The following is a 19,566-nucleotide window of genomic DNA, read 5'->3' as shown; positions in this document are numbered from 1 at the left end:
GGGAAAACTGAATACATTGGATACATGCAAAAAAATGAAACTGTGCCATCTTTTTATACCATATATAAGAATAAACCCAAAATGTATTAAAGACACGTGTAAAACCCCAAACCATAAAACTTCTAGAAGAAAACATAGACAGTAAAATTACTGATATTGTTATCAGTAATTTTTTTCTCACATATTTCCTCAGGCAAGGGAAGCAAAAGAAAAAATAAGTGTCAAACTACAATTTTTTTTTTTTTTGCACAGCAAAGGAATTCATCAGCAAAGTGAAAAGAAAAACTACTGAATGGGAGAAGATATTCATATATGATATATCTGATAAGGGGTTGATATCCAAAATTTATAAAGAACTTATATAACTCAATAACAAAACAAACAATCCAACTAAAAAATGGGCAGAAGACCTGAATAGATATTTCTCCAAAGAGGAAATACAGATGGCCAATAGACATATGAAAAGATGCTCAAGATCAATAATCATCAGAGAAATGCAAATTTAACCACAGTGAGATAGCAACTCCCACCTGTCAGAATGATCATCATCAATAAAGCAACAAACAATAAGTGTTGGTGAGGATGTGGAGAAAAGGGAACTCTCATACAGTTCATGGGATTGCAAGCTGGTACAGCCGCTATGGAAAACAGTTTGGAGGTTCCTCAAAAAATTAAAAATAGAACTACCATATGACCCAGCAATTGCATATCCAAGGAAAATCAAAACACTAATTTGTAAAGATCTATGCACCCCTATGTTCACCGCGGCGCTATTCACAAGAGCCAAGATATAGAAGCAACCCGAGTGCCCATCGATAGACAATTGGATAAAGAAGTTATGATTCATATATACAATGGGCTATTACTCAGCAATAAAAAATGAAATCTTACCATTTGCAATGGCATGGATGAACCTTGAGGGTATTATGCTGAGTGAAATAAGTCAGACAAAGATAAATACCTTATGATTTCACTTATATGTGAAATCTAAGGAAAAGAAGGAACAAACTAAATGAAAACAGACTCACAGATACAGAGGACAATCCGATGATTGCCAGAGGGCTGTCCTCTGTATCTGTGAGGTTGGGTGAAAAAGGTGAAGGGATGAAGAAGTACAAATTAGTAGTTACAAAATAGTATGGGGATGTAGAGTACAGTATAGGGAATATAGTTAGTAGTATTATAATGGCTGTGTGTACAGCCAGATGGGTGCTAGATTAATTGGGGGGGATCATTTCATAAACTACATAAATTTCTAACCAATGTACTGTATACTTGAAACTCATATAAAATGTTTTTTAAAAGAATTTGAAAATGGAATAACTGAAAAGCAACATGTACAATATAGAAGGGACAGGACAAAAACTTAAACATTTATCAGGACAATAGTACTGTAGTATTTTTTAACATTCTTTTTGTTTCTCCTTTAGATGTAATAACTGACACAAAAATATATTTTATTTAGACCAAAATCAGCTCTTGGGCATTGCACAACTTTCAGAAATAGGCTTGATGTTTGAATATCTTTGTTGGATGGTAGAGCTTTAATTAATTCACTGTGTGATTGAGAACAACTCAACAACTTCTCTGGATTTTAATTTCTTTGTCTTTCCTTTTTACTCTATTTAACAAATGCTTCAACAGCACCTACTACATGCCAGCCACTCTCTTTAGTGTTTTTGCAAATATTAACTAAGTTAATCCTCATTCCTGCTCACAATTGATTATGTATACTTTATGTATGAGAAACAAAGAGGAGTTGAAAACTCATTAAAGTTCACACAGTTAGCATCAAAATCAAGATTCAAATCCCAGACTTTGTTACATTCACTCCTGTGTTTTTTTTATGCTGGACTAAATGACATTCACATGTCTATCATTTCTTATGCGTAAAATACCTGAATAGCCCCAGGCACATTCCCTGTCCATAGTTCCTAAATCATTTTTTTGCCACTAGAATTTTCTTTAGAAACCCAGCTGAGAAAATTATATTTACTCCGGGATTTATTCTATGAAACAAAGATTCTCCTTCCATCGGGTATTAATTTCTCAACTTCTCTGTTTTATACTTGCCTATTCAGTACAGAGTATTGAATTCAGTGCAGTGAAAGAAAGTGGATAGCATCTTCAGGTAGTTCAATAAAATGGCACCTTTGGTCCATATCCTTCAGTGTGGCAGTCCTAACCATCACCTACCTAATTTAGCTAGCTGCTGGCTTGCTGTCTAGGTCAAGTATAAAAAACAGTTTACCATTTTGATATGCTAGTAGAGAGAGAGAGGAAAAGGGAGAGGAGAGAGAAGAAGAGATTTTTACTTTTTTACAAATAGAATGTTCTATATAAAAATATGAAATGGAAATGTCAAATTTTTAGAATTTACCAACTTAAAGAAAATTTTTAGATTAAAAATCTCAAGTAGAGTATGGGCTTCCTAGATTTTAGTGAATAAACAGCTTTTTTCTTTGTACTAACAGTAAAAGATTTACTTACCCACTAATATAAGAGTGACTAACCAATTAGGTTTTTGGAGAATTGAGACCTCCAAAAGCTAGCTCAGGTGCAGGCCTGACCCAGCATTTGCAGGGCCTGGATAAGAGAAAAAACGGAGGCCTCCATACCATATTTCTAAATATTTAAAAGGTACAAGTCATGCCAATATGATGTTAAATAAAATAAATTCTACTCTCTTACCTTGAAAATATAGTTTCCTAAGACCAGAATTGGACTTAGGATTCTCCCCTGCTCTGGTGTTCCATGCCAGAATGTGGCAGCGAACGGCAGTAGCCTCTGGCCTGTCGCCCTCCTCTGCCCATTCCTAGCTCTTTCTTGTATTAGGAGTAGCTTCTCCCACACATGTAGATATTCTAGCTCACCTGAGGCCGCTCCGCAACAGCTTCCTCTATTCACCTTTTAGGCCTAAGAGTACATACACTGGCAGCACAGTTCGCCCTCAGCCATGTAAGCGCAAAGGTACAGGGATGTGTGTGTGTGTGGGAATACAGGACTCCAGGGTCTGGATACCTGGAGTGTGCACCAGGAGCAGGGTGAAGCACAGCTCTAAGATATGTCCCCTCAACCCACTGACTTCTTGTCCCATGGTGGGAGGGGAGGACTGTGACAGGGAATGACAGTGGAGAGACAGAGCACAGCCCTCTGAAATACATCTCTCAAAAATGGGAGGCCCAGAACAGAAGCCCCTCTTGCTAGGTTTGAAATTGTGTGTTTCTTGCTGTATGTCTCTGCTAGATCCTCAATCATCTGCTATGTCTTGTGAGGTGGAAATTTAATCTTCCATGATGCTGCTACTCTATGGCCTTCCTACAGGGAAGACCCCCTTCTTCTCCTTTTGTTAAAATTAAATTAAACTCGGACATATTCCACAATTTGATTTTGCAATATAGAATTCCGAAAAAAATGAGGGTATTCTCATGGGGGATACTGGAGGAAAGCCTGGAGCACTAACATAGAAGAACTTAATCATTCACTGAGTTTTATTTGTTGTTTCTGCTCCACCCTGAGCTGAACTCTGAGGGCACTTTTATACCTTAAAAAAAAAAAAAAAGGAACTTTAATGGGAGATCCATCAAGATAAGCACATTTGGACATAGGAAGAGAGGTGGTCTGCTAAGATCTATTAGATAGCCTCTATTAATGGACGGCCATTTGGATTCTAGGACGATGGTACCTTCTGTTGGTACAATGCTGCTGGTGCTGCTGATGATAATAATGACACTAATATATAATGCATACCGAGTGGATGCCAGGCACTGTGATAAATACATTCAACATATATCTAATAAAATATCACATAATTATATATTATATAACATATACATTTTATTTATATAATATGCGTGTGTGAGTGTGTGTGTGTGTGTGTGTGTATGTATGTGTATGTGTATGTAATTTAATCCAGCAACTTTGAAGAGGTGAAGCTTAAAATGGTTCAGTGACTTGGCCTGGAGTAATGAGTGAGTTAAAGGGCAGCACGATTAGAATCCAGGTTTGTTGTCCTACAGAGCCTAAACTCAATCAGCTGTTATAACCAATTAGTGCTTAATAAAAATAGGCAAGTTGGTGGAATTCCAGCCAGAGATAAACCTAGCCATAAGTGTCTAATGATATCTTTATCTAATGTCTAATGAAAGCTTTAGGCATGCTGAACTGAATGAAGAAATATGGCCTGAGGGAGAAGCCACCTAGAAAGCAAGTGTCATGTGCACATGGACCGAAGCCTCCAGAAAGAAAGCTTTGAGAATTTCCCAGGGGTCAGGGTCAGGAGCATGACTTAAAAAGCAGGTCTTGTGCTCCTACTCCATGGAAGTGCAATGGACCAGAGCTAGTGACTGGATGCTGCAGCCCACAAAACTTAGATTTTGGAAGCCTGGAGAATGTCCTCATTCCCAGGAGCTATACCAATGCAAATCTTAGAGAAGCTTGATCTAGGGTTCAGTTAAATCTTACCCACAAGATTGGATCTAAGAGATGAATTCATGAGAAGGCAATTAACTCATTTGTGTTTCTATTAAGACCAAGAAAAACTGAGCCCTTTAGTTCTTGTGATTCTTTGAATCCCTGTCTTTGCTTCCCATAACCATTTCCATGACACTGAATATAGCAAAATGCCTTGAAAAATGAACAGATTCCATTGTTTTGAGAAAAAAAAATTTAATAGTTGGGAGGAAGTGGAAAAGAGAAAGCTGATGGGGTAAAGTAGGGGAGGAAAGGGGAAGAGGCAGAAAAGAACCTAAGTAGGAGAATAATTAGTGATTGTTCAAAGGCAAATGGGTAACTTTTCATGGGCCTGCAAGACAAAGAAAGGAAAGCTGGTCCAAGAATGAGAAGAGACTTTGGGACTTAATTATGTAATGCCCCAGCCCCTTTATCTCAATACTGATGCTGTTCCCTGCTCTGTGGGTAAAAGTTTACCTGGGTGATGGGGACTGAGACTGGTAGGGACCTGTTTCTCTCTGCCATAAATGTGAGATTTGTACCTTCCAGGTTAAAACATAGGAACGTGAAGGTTTGCCTCTGGCAACTCATCATGTTGAAGAAATAGTGAATACCTCACAAGAAATAACAGTATGTTGTTTTTCAAAATTCTGTCTTCATTATATATAAATTTTACTTAAAGGAAAGCACTGTAAACAGGTATTAAATTCTAGTTAAACACTTCAGTAGACATATCCCTAGGGGTAAAGTGTTCTTGATGTCTACATTGAAATGCATTTGAAATGCATCAAAATGAGATGGATTGATGGATGAACAGAGAGATGGATAGTTGGATATAGCATCAAGCAAGGACAGTAAAATGTCATTTATAGGGTCTAGGTGGTTGTTATATGTGTGTTCGCAGCTTTTCAATTTTTCTGTGTTTGCAAATTTTCATAATAAAATGGAGAGATTCTCTTACTAAAAGAAGAGTCTCTTTAAAAAGACAGTACACTGACATAAGATTTTCAACTTTTTTTTATCATACTATTTTTAAAAAGAGGCTCATTGAATAATGAGAGTGCTTTCTTTTATCTTTACCTATTTCTTTTGTCTCATCTGCCTTTTTCTCTTTGACAGCCTAGTATGCATAAATATCAGTACTTGATAAAAGCATGTTTTATCACCACACATTTAAAACTTAGGGGGAACTATACTGTGCCACAGTTCTTGTAACATGTTAATTAGAGAAATGCCATATGAACTATGAATATTCCATTTGACTACATGTGAATGCACCTATTCACCACAATATTGGTTTACTAGTTAACAAATACTAAGCAGTGATTAATATATATTGTCCCTGAAAGACTTTATGTTTGGTTGGTCATTTTTGTTTGTTTGCTTGTTTGTTTTACTCTAAGCTGGACCTTAACAATGAGATGAAATCTAAAATACACTAATGTCCAGAAAAGACTGCAATTATCAAGTGATAAAATTTACACATTCTATCTTAAAGCACGAGGCAGCCTTATGGAGTCTATGAGTGTGGTTCTGGGTGTTTAAAATTTAAATCACTCCTTGCAGCTGCAGCTGTTGCTCTGCAGTGATTGGGCGTTCAGAACAAGGAGGGAGGAGATAATTTTTTTCCTATCTTGCTCATGTCCACCAAAAAAAAAAAAAGCTACAAAAGAGTGTTAAGCCATGATTGTCTCATATTCGCCCAAATTAACCCTTAATAGTATATTTCGCAGTTGATTTTTCAAATTACCTGCAGCTGTAGTCCTTGGAGCCTTTTGCACCTATGTTATGTTTACATAGAGCATTATAAGATATATCCATAAATAGTGGAAGAAGTCGTCAATAATAGATTAAAAGTGATCTAATGAACTTACTTTAAAATATTGTGCTTGTTTACATTTAATCACTTAAATAGAGTTTGAAAAGAAAATTTAGGTTAAGGGAACTATTGGAGTTCGAGACATTTAAGTTAGTTAGCAGTTCTATATGATGAATCTTTCCTTTTTGTGGCAAAACAAGTGCATTTCAATTTCAGCAAGCACTAACACTTGATTAGAGGCACTTACATTCTAAAGAAATAAAGCAAACCCCTGATTCTCCAAGAATATGAAGTATAAATGCTTGAATTATAAAAACTATCAGTTTCAAATTTGCTATTTTTATCAAGTGAATACAATTAGTTTGAGTCTCAAAAAAGTAACAAACATCTGATTTCTAATTCTTAGATAATTTTAGGATACCTGTATTACTTAAATATCAGGCACATAAACCAGTTTACTCAATCAATGATTAGTTACCCTACTCGAACTTTGACTATGGAAGAACTTTAAAATGCCAGAAATTAAAAACTCTTTGCAGAATATCCAGGCTATTTTTTTTTAATAAAAAAGAAAAACACCTTGCACATAGGCAGTTTGTGTTTGCGAAAAGCGCTTTGTCGTTAACAGCCAAGCCTCTTTCTGGAAAGATAAGAATAATAATTTCAGTATTAGAAATGTGGGCTATCTAAAGAAAACAATATGGTAACATAATTGGTATTTAGTGAATTGCTTACTATTTTACAACAAACGATTTACTAAGTAAAACTATTTTCCCTTTCCTTAGAAAAGCATTAAAACCTTGAATATATTTAGACAAAGGGAACAAAAACTATAGTTGAATTACTTATTAAAATACCACGTTTTCATTTGTATTTAGAAAAAAAAACACATACAAAAATTATGAGTTATCTTGAGGGTAGTGAGTATAAAAGTAAGTAGAAAGAATGTACAGCATAAAAAGTATATACCCATGAAACGAGATAATGAAGAGCATAATCAGTTATACAATGATTAGAAATACAACTTACCTTCTCTGACAAAGGTATTTGTGGAGGTGCAGGAAGGGGTAAAGCCATCATAACAGATTAAGGAGCCTATCAGAGGTTAGAGACTCAAGCAAAAAACTCACAATACAAGACAGGTATGTTTCAGACCTATCTTCTCCCCAAGTATTATCATCCCTCAGAAATCCTACTTTAGATATGAAATTTCAATCACCTGACTAGTGGGAACTCATGTATTGTCTTCATGCTACTGAGGATAATTCCAGAAGTCATTGTACCTATGAAATAATTACAGTCTGTTCTCCAGTGAGGCTTTATGAACCATACTACTTTCTCAAAGTGGCACAGTTACCATGAGATAAACTGTGCAGACTGTCAGAGAAAAAGTTCTCTCTCTTTAGGTTAGACTTCTGCTAGAGAGCGAGCAGACACAAACACAAAGTTGTACCAAAGCTTCATTTACTCACTCAGTCGAACGTACCTGCTTTTAATAAAGGCTGCATAAGAGTTATTACTGAATGTGTTTCTTGAGCTGCTTTTCAATCTGAGAAGGTTTTTTTTTTTTTTTTTTTAACACATCATACCAGGAATATAATTCCCTGAAAGGATCTCTAACCTGAAAAGCAGACAGGGGTTTCAAAAAAGAGACAAAGACATACACTTCATCTTGGCTGCATTTTTGAACTACTCTCCCAGAACAGAATCTTTTCTCCCTTCTGGTAAATACATGCTTGTATATATTAAAATAAAGAGGGTGTATAAATTAACAAGACGATGCTCTCCCGTATCAACGAATCAACCCCAAATCCACAACAGGCTCACCATTTCCTCAAACAGGCATTTGGGGTACAGGCTTTGGGGAAAAAAATAACACAAAAATGCAGACCAAACGAAAGAGACATTGTAACCTAGGATAACGTTCTTGGCTAGGCTTTCAGAGTTAAGGCATTACACACACTGCCTCACTTTTGTTCCGGTGCGAGATAGATCCACGGGTGTCAGGCATGGTGACATACAATGGGCATTAAAACCACACCGTCGGTCTCAGAAAATTAGGTAAATTAGAGATCATTTGATGGTATTCTATTGTTGCTTTTGTAATCACAGTAATTTTCCCTGGTAATGGTGCTTCGTGATGAAGTGCAGTTCTCACAGGATAATTGTGAAAGATACCAAAAGATTCAGGGATGCAGCATCTGGTTTTAAAAGCTCTTCAGATTCAAATTGGCATTTTACTTTATCTTGAAAATTTATTAGAGATTCAGATCATGCCGGTTTAAATGGAAAGGTGAAAGCAGGGTAATTTCAATCTATGAATTATTCAGTCTCAGCCTGGCGCAATTGCAATCCATGAACTGATGCTCTGACAGTCCTTTCGCAGAGCCTCCATTACGCTTGTCATTTTTATTTCTTTATATACGATCTGCTTCTCAGTTACCAAGCTTGTCCCTTAGGGCTCAGCTTCACAAACCAAAGTATTTCGAATTGGCAATAACCTAAATGTGCTGCTGTACTGAATCGCTGTCTCCACAGGCTGTCCTTTTTTCCAAATCATTAAAAACCACATCCATGATGATATCTGTTAGGCTGTTCGATCAGATGAATTAAAACACACACACACACTCATACACACATACACACATGCACACACAGGAGGGCATCATTGCGAAGAGTTATGTTCCGCTAACATCACAAGAGAAGATGCAGTGATGCTTTCTGCTTCCTTCTTTGTTGTCAGTGTGACCCATCCTAGTTGCATAGCAAGCATCACGCAGAAAGGAGCCAGTACTAAAGCAGGCTTGCCTGGCACCCTGATTTCCAACCAGAGCAGATGAAGACTGCACGGAAGGCAGACTAATCCAGACAACTGTATATTTAGCAAGCACGATTATTTAGGAAAATAAGAAGAAACCATCGGATGACCGAAATTAGACTGCCATTCTCCCAGGCTCCACCTGCACCCAGACTGCAGTCACAGCGATTCTCCACTTGATGGCTGGTTGTGTCACTGCTAGTCGACAGCTGTCCCCGCATCCAGAGAGGACTGGGATTGATTTAGGTCAGTGAGTCTGACTTCTCCTTTAAACTGTGTTCTAACTGAGGACTGGGACTCTGCGCCATTCCCTGTGACCAGCCTTAACTGTGAGCTGGGAGAGTCACACAGCGTCAGTTCGGTGGAGTTGCCTGAACAGGCCCCGGCCAGACCAACCATGGCAAGCATTGTCTCCTTTGTCCTAGCCTTTTGGTCAATTCCTGCAGATCTAGCAGCGTAGCATAAGAAGCCCCCAAACTATTCCCACCAGTGGTGGAAAACAAGCCGTACTCCACCAGACAGTTTGGCTACGAGGCTCCGAGCAGTACCTGCTCTGCTGAAAATTCACGCTGCCAAGTTAGAAGCCATCGTGTACATTCAGTCTGCTTCTCTGCTGCTGGCTACACAAAGGTAAATACTCCTCATGTAAGAAATGCTAAGTGGTAGCAGAAAAAGAACACGTTAAAACTGTCGCTTTGTGCCTGGTTGTCTGCCTCGGCTCTGCCGCATTGCGACTGGGACGCTGAGGACCGGAGCTCTGGTAGTTGTGATACTGCAGAAAGCAGCAGCTATGACACAGCAGTCAGCTGACTCACAGGGTGTTATCATTCAATGTCCTCTACAGAATCAGGCCAGTTGCTAAGGTGGCACCAGACAGATGACCTGGATTGTGAAGCGCGGTTTAAGGAGGGCAGGCTTTCTCCGACTACACCTGGCAGCTATCCTGCACACCTGGCTGGAACGTCTTAACATTGCTTTTCTCTCAGGCAGAGTTTTCAACCCACAGCCTTTGGGACTTAACTATTTCTGTCCTGCTTGCTAAGATGGCAAGTAATTCTTGGGGTGACCATACCAATGTCAATACAGGTTAAATCATCACTGCCCTTATCGTTTTGGTTAGTTTCAGCATCAGAAGAATAATTGTGGGAGAATGCCTGCCCATGTTTTGGTTTTAAAAGCACACTTTTTTTTTTTTTTTTAAACAGGTAGAAATTGCCTTAAGCTACTTGTATGCTGTAACGAACTAGTAAATTGTACCTAATGGAATGGCAAGAGCAATAGGAAAAACTGGAAGGTAAATTAGTTCGGCAATAGTCTTCAATCATGGTCCGGTTGCTATAAAGCAGTGTGTGTGCTCTGTTGCAAAACGCAGGTTGTGCGTCCCAATTAATCTAACAATGGAGACAAAGCCTTATATGGTATTACCCCAGTGGGTTGAGGAATGCTAAAATAAGAAGGCAGTCATTACCAGGCATTTGTTTAATGACTGTAATCATACTGAATTAATTTAACTTGCTGCAGTGTTTAACAGAAAGTCAATTATAAATTTGTGCTAAAAGGATAACAATACTAGTATTTGCATAGCACCTTCCTCGGAGGAGACATCCTCTGAAGATAAGCTCATATCCTCGACATTTACAGGGCACTCAGAATGTGCCAAGTGCTCTACAGAACAATCCATGGCCAGTCCCTCTGAGGACAGGAGCTTATGATTCTGAATGACACGTACACATTGTACGAATAGCATATAGAGGATTACCATGTTGACGTACGCTGGTCACTCTGTAAGAATTCGGTGATTCTTTTTCCTATTTGTGTCTTATGAATCTTATTTTTCTGTTTGCTTTTTATTTGGTTCTCTTGACATGAATCCTGCTCCAAAGGGCAAGTTTGTAGATAGCCAACAGAGAGGTCAGAATTGAATGAAAGAGCATCACCCATGGAATTATAGAAGTACTGTAAGTATTAAGTGACATTTAAATAAAGGACTGATTCTACTTTGAGGCAGTGGGCTGGCAGGAGTGAGCTGTAGGATGCTGCTGAGGAATGTTACCTAGAGAAGGCACACATAGGCCTCTCTTCTGCACCTTTTCCAGATCTCGTCAGAGAATCCAAGTCTCATAAATTCACCTTGCTACCGTCTTTCAAAACCTGCTGTCAGGAAATGAGCCCCAAATGATACAAATAACCAATAACTTTTAGTATAATTCCTCAGAGGCACTTATATTTTTGAAGAAAATAAAGCTTCTTGAAAAGGTATGGCTATCTAATTGGGGAATTTCAAGCACCAGCTCTTCAGGTGGGAAATTATTTCTGAGGGTCAAGGGGACCTTATAGGGGAATTCCTTTCTTTCATCAAATGGCAGGTGTTCTGGGCTCATGGTGCTGACCTCCTTGCGAGGTAGTCAAGGCTCGGCCTGGAACCCCCTAAAGCCAGTATGTGCCACAAATGTGGGTGGTTAGTGTGAGTCACTGGGCAGCAGAGACTCTGGCATCATCTCTTACCCTCCTCAGGACATCCCGTCTTTGATTGTGAATTCTCTCTGGTCCTTGCCCACCAAGGTAAAAGTGGCCCAAGCATTGGGAGTTTTAAAAAGTGTCCCAGGTAATTAATTCTGCCATGTACCCAAGATGGAGAGATACTGATTAAATATGCAATGTATTCCTTTTTGCATATGAATTTGTGGTTAAAAGTTCAAACATACTGTATGTATTTTGGTTGATTACAAGAATGAAAAAATAAAAATGAGTCCTTAAATTCATCTATCTTTACTGTTAAAATTCTGTACAAATCAATACAAAGGAAATGATTTTAATAGAGAAAAACTATAGAGCCGCGATGTACCCACATGTCCTCTGTAATTGGGGCCAGTGTAGCCACAGATGGTAGTCATGCTACAGCTCCTTCTTACTTATAGCACTGGCCACCTTGTATTGTGACTTTTTTGTTGTCCTACTGTCCTTCTCAGTGAACCTGAGGACTCTTCCAGGGCAGAGGCATAATGCATTCATCTTGATGGCCCTGTTCCTTCACTCTGCCTGGCAGGTGGCATGTCTTCAGTACTTGTGAAATGAATAAGAGAAAAGTAAAGGACATCTTCCTGTTGGAGAAGAAAGCGTAGAGATATCCAGGTTCCCAACATGAGACCATCAAACTTTTCTTTCATTGTAGCTTATCCTGAAATAACATACTTCCCAATGACTGAAAGAATGCTAATTCTTAACTACAAATATTGACTTAAAGCCTATGTAGCTAAGAATTTTAAAATGGTCTGTGTATAAAAAAAATGGATGACATACTGTGTGGGAGTCAATCAAAACTATGTATTCGAGGACTAATAAATTTCATTTATTTTTAGTTTTTTTTTTTAGAAAAATGAGGCATACATTCTATTTTCCTTTGCATTTTAGAGAGTGAAGCCATCGAGGTGGCGGCTCTCCATGCCTTTGCTAGAAATCTGCCTGCTCTAGCACAGATGAGGGAAAAAAAAAGTTTTTATTCCTAAGGCCTTTGTAAATCTCCATTTTGACACGTGCACATCTTTTATTTATTTTTTATTTTTATTTTTTGGCCGTGCACTTGCTGGCAGTCTTGTGAAGTTGGATCACTTCTCAATAATGCTTTTATATGCATATGCAATACAATAAATAGGATTACAAAGGAAACATTCATATTAAATATCCTAGCTTAAGAACCTTTGCCTTGGAAAATCAAAATACTTCCAAGGTGAAATTGCAAAGTGACTTTGATTGTCTCTCTTCCAACTATTACCCAATAAAAAAGCAAGTTCAAGAAGAGCTTATGCAAGATAAAGGGCTGGGAAGGGAAATAGATGACTATTTTACTGAATTTCAGTAAACTTGAAACTGAATATTTCTCAGAAGTGACCATTTCAGTGACTAGCAGATTCCTCATTTTCACATTTAAAAAGGATGTACTATACTTTCATAACTGTCAAGTCACATTTTATAGGTCCTTCCTAAAACTTTTAAGGAAAAAAAGTGAAGACAATTGATTCTCAAATTTTGTTTTACAGATGAGAGAGGAAACCGAAGCTCAAAAAGTTTGAGTCTTGCTACAGCAGCATGTAAGTAAAGAGGTATTGGAGGCCAGGACACAAGTCTCTTAAACCTACCTCAGAACACATCCTATTACATATTTAGTCGGTGATGTGCAGAAACGGTGAAAGCTGGGTTCTAAACAATTGACAGCTTGAAATCAACCATAGTGGGAATATTTACACCATGGAAATGAACAAACACTAAAAATTAGGGCTGCTGTTTTTCCAGAGACCTGGTTTACATGTTGCAATATATTTAATGATACCAATCACGTGTTCCTTTATTTCAACCCCAGAATCCAAAATGCTTAAGAATATAAAGCCCAATGGTTAAGCGTAAAGCTTTCAGGTCAAAGGGTCTTTCTTTGGAACCTATACCACTGATTATCTCTTTGACCTTGGGCAAGTTTATTCACCCATCTGGAATTCAACTTTCTCTCCTGTAAAACAGGGCTGATAATACTGTGCCTCACAGGTTGTTATGTATATTCATGAAGTGGTACATATAAACTACTAATATGCATTCTCACTCATAAGCTCCCAAAGGCTGTTAGCCATGACTCTTTTCCTCCTATTCCTCCTCCTCCTCCTTTTTCTTATTCAATTGGCCATTGTGGCAGGTAGACATTATTTGTGCTGCAACAGGTAAGATTTTTTGTTTGTTTGTTTGTTTTAAGAGATTACAGGCAAAAAACAAAAACAGAAAAACTGTATACAACCAACTTGGGATTCTGGAGAATGGAGGGTTACCCAGTGGTTTCTGACTTCTGTGGATAGTAGAGATTTGAAGGGCTGGTGTTCTTTTGCATAAATTCTGTAATCTAAGAACATTACAGTTCAGCAGAGAAATTATTGATGGACAGATTTTCAGCATGATTTTAGAGATGCCAAGTTAAAACCATACACTTTTATCAGAGGTCGTGCTATGCAAAACATACAATGAGACCTCTTGCTTTTATGGTTACATAGTCTCATTCATGAATATATTTTCACTTGTGGCGTCTAATGGTCAATTTGCACACCTGCTAGGACATACTGAATTTTTCAGACCTAAGAATTCCTCTCTTAATGAGATTGAGCTTCAGGGAAAGAGGCTTTACCTGGAGGCCCTGGAGAACTTAGTCCACAGAGGCCAAGGAGTTGGAACATCAAGTCAGCTCTGTTCATTGGGTATGAGCCAGTGAGACACCTTCTTTCCCCCTTTCTGTTAGTGTTGGCATGCGTGTGCATGGGTCCCACAGGATCTGTCCCATCTCTTGGGCCTCTCTGCAATTACACTGATACCAAATGCAGAACCACTATTACAGGGAGAGGATAGAGAAGTAGCTGAGACAAGATGGGGCAGAATCACCTTCACTCCCACCCAGTTATTACCATGGTACCCTAGGCTCAAAGAGAATCCTGAGGAAATGCAAAATAAAGTCATGCAGTTTTTATACACCGAGTTTTACAGGCAGTATGTTCTATCAAAGGTCACCCTGCTTTCCTTGTCCTGCCTCCTTCCACAAGTTGTTGGTCACCTGGCACACCTGCTTTGAACTTACTCATTTTCAGAGCTAAAGGTCTACTTCCAGAAAATGACATCAGATATGACAAAAAGAACTCTCTCAATGGCCAGGCTGTAGCCCAGGAGATATCAGCCTTCCAGTTCCTGAAGAAAAATGTATTTTAACTCAAATACCAATTCTGTATAATAACAGAAATGCAAAAGAACAGAAACAATTACCATGTAGTGAGTATCTACAGTGCGCCAGGTAGGCATGATAATCTTAATCTTCCTGATCATAAATACAATAATAAACATATGTATAGGGCTTTCTATGACCAGAGTTCCAAATGCTTTACATATAACTCATTTAATCCATACAACAACACTAGACGGAAGATATTATTATTACCACAACAATTATGCCCCTTCTACAAGGAGCAAATCAGAAGCATGAAAAAGCAAGTACGATTCAAATCACATATCTGGTAAACACAGGCTATGGATTCAAACCCAGATTGTCTGATCTAGGTTGAAATTCAAATCTGTGCTCTTAACTATTAATATTCAAAATAGGCTTCCTATGAATTAGTGTTCAGTTATAACAGTCTCTGCATGGGTTAGAAAAGCCTAGAGAAAGAAGGAAAAATAGAAACTAGACTCTGAGTCACTCAGGGAAGTGTTAAAAGTCTAAGAGTTTGTTAGTAGGGAGAATTATTATTAGAAAACTCAAAATTATTAGAAAACTAGTCTTTTCATTAAAGTGTTCCTTTAGTGATATTTGAACTCAGTGGAATGCAGGTGAATTGGCTCTCTGGAGGTGGTGGGGAAATCTTTGCTTGTAGCATTTGCCAATATCCATGGTGTAAATACTCCCACCATGGCTGATTTCAAGATTCCAACAGTTTAACAACCTGTTCACGAAATTCCTGAATATTTAACAATTGTTTGTCACAAGCCAGTAGGGGTTGGCTTCAGCACACCACATTTTGGGCTCGAGTAGCAAATTATACTGCTCCCTCCCAAAGCAAATATTTACAATACCTACACATACAGGCAGACTTCGTACTATACGCACAGCTCTCTGATGCTTCAATACCTTACATAGTCTTCTGTATCTTTATTGCTCTCCCTCCCAAATGGCGCACTTTTTACTTTTTGTATTTAATGAAAGATGTTTTTACTTTTGTTGTTCTTGATTTAAAAAAAAAGTCGAGACATTTATATTTCTCTTCCATCAACCATCTAACACATCTAACAAATAAATATTTGTGGCTTTTTAAGTGACCCATGATTGACTGGTAAAATGAAGTTGGTCAGCCTTTGGCAGACCTAAGGAACCTGCAGGTGTATGTTTACAAATGTGCACGTACACACACAGGTGCATTTGACAATATTTATTGTGAGCCCTGTAAAGCCAGGGACATGTACAAACAAACAGCACTCAACATTTTGGATTTGCACCTGTTCTGTACCTTCTCATACGTTAGCTGTGCACAATATTTTGAGGCCCCAACAGCCATATGAGCCACTCATAAGTACATGATTACTATGAGGTCATGATATGAATTCAGACCTAGCAAATTAAATGGCAATTACCCTTTGAGAAACTATGTAACTATAAGGATAATCACCATGTTCTGTGTAATTTTTTTTAGATCTTTGGGGCACTAATTTGTACAGCACATATAACCAAATGAATAATTACATAGCAAGGAGCTGCAAGGTAATTACAAAATAATTGCATGCTATTTGATCCCTCCGTGAAAATATGTTTAAAAGATTATTCTTTTAAACTGTTTCTTATACCTGTGGAACACTTTAAGATTATTCTTTTTCCTTAGTTCCGTTTAATGCTAACTCTTTCAATAATGTTATTTGGTAAAATATACTAAAGTGTTGGCTCTAAGCATAACTTAGAAAATCGTAAATGCAGTCTATTTTGGAAACATACCTGGTGGTACAAGTTTCTTGTTTGTTTATTAATGTTGGGCTCTTTCTAGTATGTAGATATGCTTGCAAAATGCTTTCAGAGTATCACTAACTTCTTATTCCATTTTGTTCTAATAACATGTCTGGCTGCATTTCTCTCTCTGTCTCTGTCTCTGTCTGTCTCTCTCTCTCTCTCTTTCTCCCCCTTTCACTTCAGGAATGGAAATTATTAACGGTCAGAGATAAAAGTAAATATGTGCATGTATGTGGCATGAGAGAGAGATCTTTGAGCTAAGAGATGGAAGACATTGGGCATATCACTTACCTTCTCTAGCTCAGACTTATTAATTTAACCTGAGAATAAAAACGTTTTGTGAGTAATGCACACAAATGCATTTGCATGCAAATGTACTTTGAAAAGTCTGAAGTACTGTTTTTAAATATAACCACTAATATATTGTATTCTTTAAATTTTTGAGTAATTCTAGAAATGTAAAATGATCTAGTTGTATATACACTGCTCACCCACCACCACCACTGCTCCTAAACCCTGGCTCCCATTCCATCCTGTCTTTGGCAATTTCTTCTAATCATATTTTACAAATGGTCAAGAACAAAAAACTGCAAAAAGCAAAATAAATGTCTGGTAGAAAAATTATTTTTGTGTGTTTTAACAAATTAAGTTAATTATTGTTTCACTTCTATCTTTAGGAAATTTTAGCATTTTTTTTCTTGAAGAATGTTATTTGCTACAATCCATTGGTTACAGAAGTGGTCTGAGTTGAAATTGGCTAGAATTAGGACTTTCCAATACCACCAGTGTTCTTAATATAGTCTAGGTAGTAAAATTCAGAATTATAGTTACATTACACTTGCAGTTGAAACATGGTTGCTCCGTGCCTTCATGAAATTATCTACTTCCAAAATGTTTTGCCAAAGTGACTCAAGTCTCTTTCATTTCCAGAGGATGTGGTGCTGGAGAATGACAATCCCAGGGGAGATGCAGATTGATAATAGGTTTTCTTTTCTCAGATCCTTCATGTCACTACTGCTTATTCCACTAATAATTCAAAATGGAACCAGCCATTTTTCATTTACTTTATCACTCAACATACCACTGTTTCCGTGATAAGTTAAATACTGTTATAGCCCCCAAAGTTATTTCCTAAGTATAAAAGAGAGCAGAAGAGGTAAGCATTCTTATGTTAAGGATGATATAATGAGAAAACCAATATAGAGCCAATAAAATCATTCAGAGCTTAGGTTCACAGTTTCATAGTGCATTAAAGTGATTTAGCAAAACACATTTATGAAAACTAGACTAACAGATTTATGGAGGCTTTCTGGATGCACATCAGATAAATGATCGGCCCTTAAGATACAAACATCTAACAAGCATCCAGTTTGTCAACTTCGACTTATAAAGATGGCTGCCACCGAGGAGAGATTTCTATTTTGCAATTACTGAGGATGTTCAATATAGTCAGAAACTGAGGAAGGAGGTAAGGAGGTGAAGGCAGTATATGTTAAGTATTCTTTTAAGAAGTGTGGTTAATAAAGACCTATTAGAAGTAGTAGTTAAAAAGGTATATATTTCTACAAATGGGGTTTTGGAAGGATTATTTATTTAGGATGGAAACTTTTTAAATGATTTTATTGGCTGAGGAAAAAAAATAGCATAAAGTGATAAGTTGAGATATGAGAAACAGGAGAGTCAATTTATGAAGTTCCAGAAGTGATGGGATAGGGTCAAAAGCAAGGTGGCAGAGTTCTCCTTATTCTCTGAAACAGAAGTAAAGGTGGTATTGGGTATAGGAAGGAACTACTTGTTCCTGTCTGTATTAATGTGGGTTCTAGAGTTAAGAGCAATATTGCAAATATTTTTCAATCAGAAAAGACTGAGACTTTATCTTCCTAGACATACATACTGTGACACTAATTAATGTTGTCCAAGTTTGAATTAGCTTTTTTAGACAAAAGATCACTTTTCTTTGCGAAACAGTATAATATAGAGGTGAATAATAACGGCTCTAACATTCTGTTCAAATCCTGACCTACCCACTTACTAGCTATAGGATTTTGGTCAAGTCATTTAAAATTCTTTGCTTTCTCAAAAATAAAATAGGGATTATAATAATAACATACTTATCTACCTCAGAGAATTACTGTGAGAATTAGAAGAGATGACTAACAGAAACATTCAAGAAATGTTATATATTATTTTGATTACTGTTACTACTCCTGCAGTGAATTAAAATTAATAGACATTTTCATAGGATGCTATTAAGAAATATTTCCCCCATTCTATGTACAGTGATATTTTAGACTCCGGAAAGACTTTAACCCTATTGAATTTTACTCATTAGATTCATTTTATTATTCCATTCTCCTTAGATCCTTCTGAGTTCTGACTCCATTATTCAATGTATTTATTGTCCTCTCAAGATTGTGTGATCTGTGAATCTCATGAGAATCCTGTGACAGCCACTGCTATTAAACACCCAATATCCATTTTTACCTTATCCCTTACTGACAAATGCTTAGTTTGGTTCATTTGTAGCAATGAGCTCAATTAAAGCACACTATCTTCCAGCATCACTTGCAGCTAAGATGATCATGTGATACAGTTCTGACCAATGAGGTGAAAGCAAAAGTCTCTGGGTGGGCTTCTAGATAAATTTATTAAAGAGGCCAAACCCATGAAAATGAAAGCCAAATTCTAAGAAAAACTGATAAGAAAGAAAAACAGCTTGGGGCTTGATGCCCTTGTGCAACTGCTGTGTAGGCCCTTCACTGTGAATCACCAGAGTCCTTGTCTTGTGACAAAAACTACCTTTATTTGGTTAGGCCTCTGTAATCATTTTCACTTACCTTTGGAAAATGCAACTTTTACCTGCTACAGATGCCATCTGTAGTCTCATCTGTATATTTTTGGGGAAAAAAGAAACCTAAATAGAACAGAGCTAAAGATAGGATATGATGGCATATCATTACCAAC

At 37.5% G+C, this 19,566-nt stretch overlaps 1 long non-coding RNA gene across 2 annotated transcripts in view; it reads right to left on the bottom strand.

The window, feature by feature from the left end:
* Positions 1–19,566, bottom strand: part of LOC111732299 — a 63,976-nt gene that overhangs the window by 8,416 nt on the left and 35,994 nt on the right. The window contains exon 2 of one of the 2 annotated variants that reach the window (XR_002777482.1): positions 7,758–7,892. The exons of the other annotated variant lie outside the window; for it this stretch is intronic. This is a non-coding gene — a long non-coding RNA (uncharacterized LOC111732299). The remainder of the gene's footprint in view (positions 1–7,757; positions 7,893–19,566) is intronic. 2 annotated transcript variants of the gene reach the window in all.

Source organism: Pteropus vampyrus, unplaced genomic scaffold (genome assembly GCF_000151845.1).
Source record: "Pteropus vampyrus isolate Shadow unplaced genomic scaffold, Pvam_2.0 Scaffold440, whole genome shotgun sequence".
In the NCBI taxonomy this organism is placed as follows: Eukaryota; Metazoa; Chordata; class Mammalia; order Chiroptera; family Pteropodidae; genus Pteropus; species Pteropus vampyrus.
Note: the sequence above shows the minus strand (reverse complement) of the source record. Positions and strands in the feature narration are given on the sequence as shown.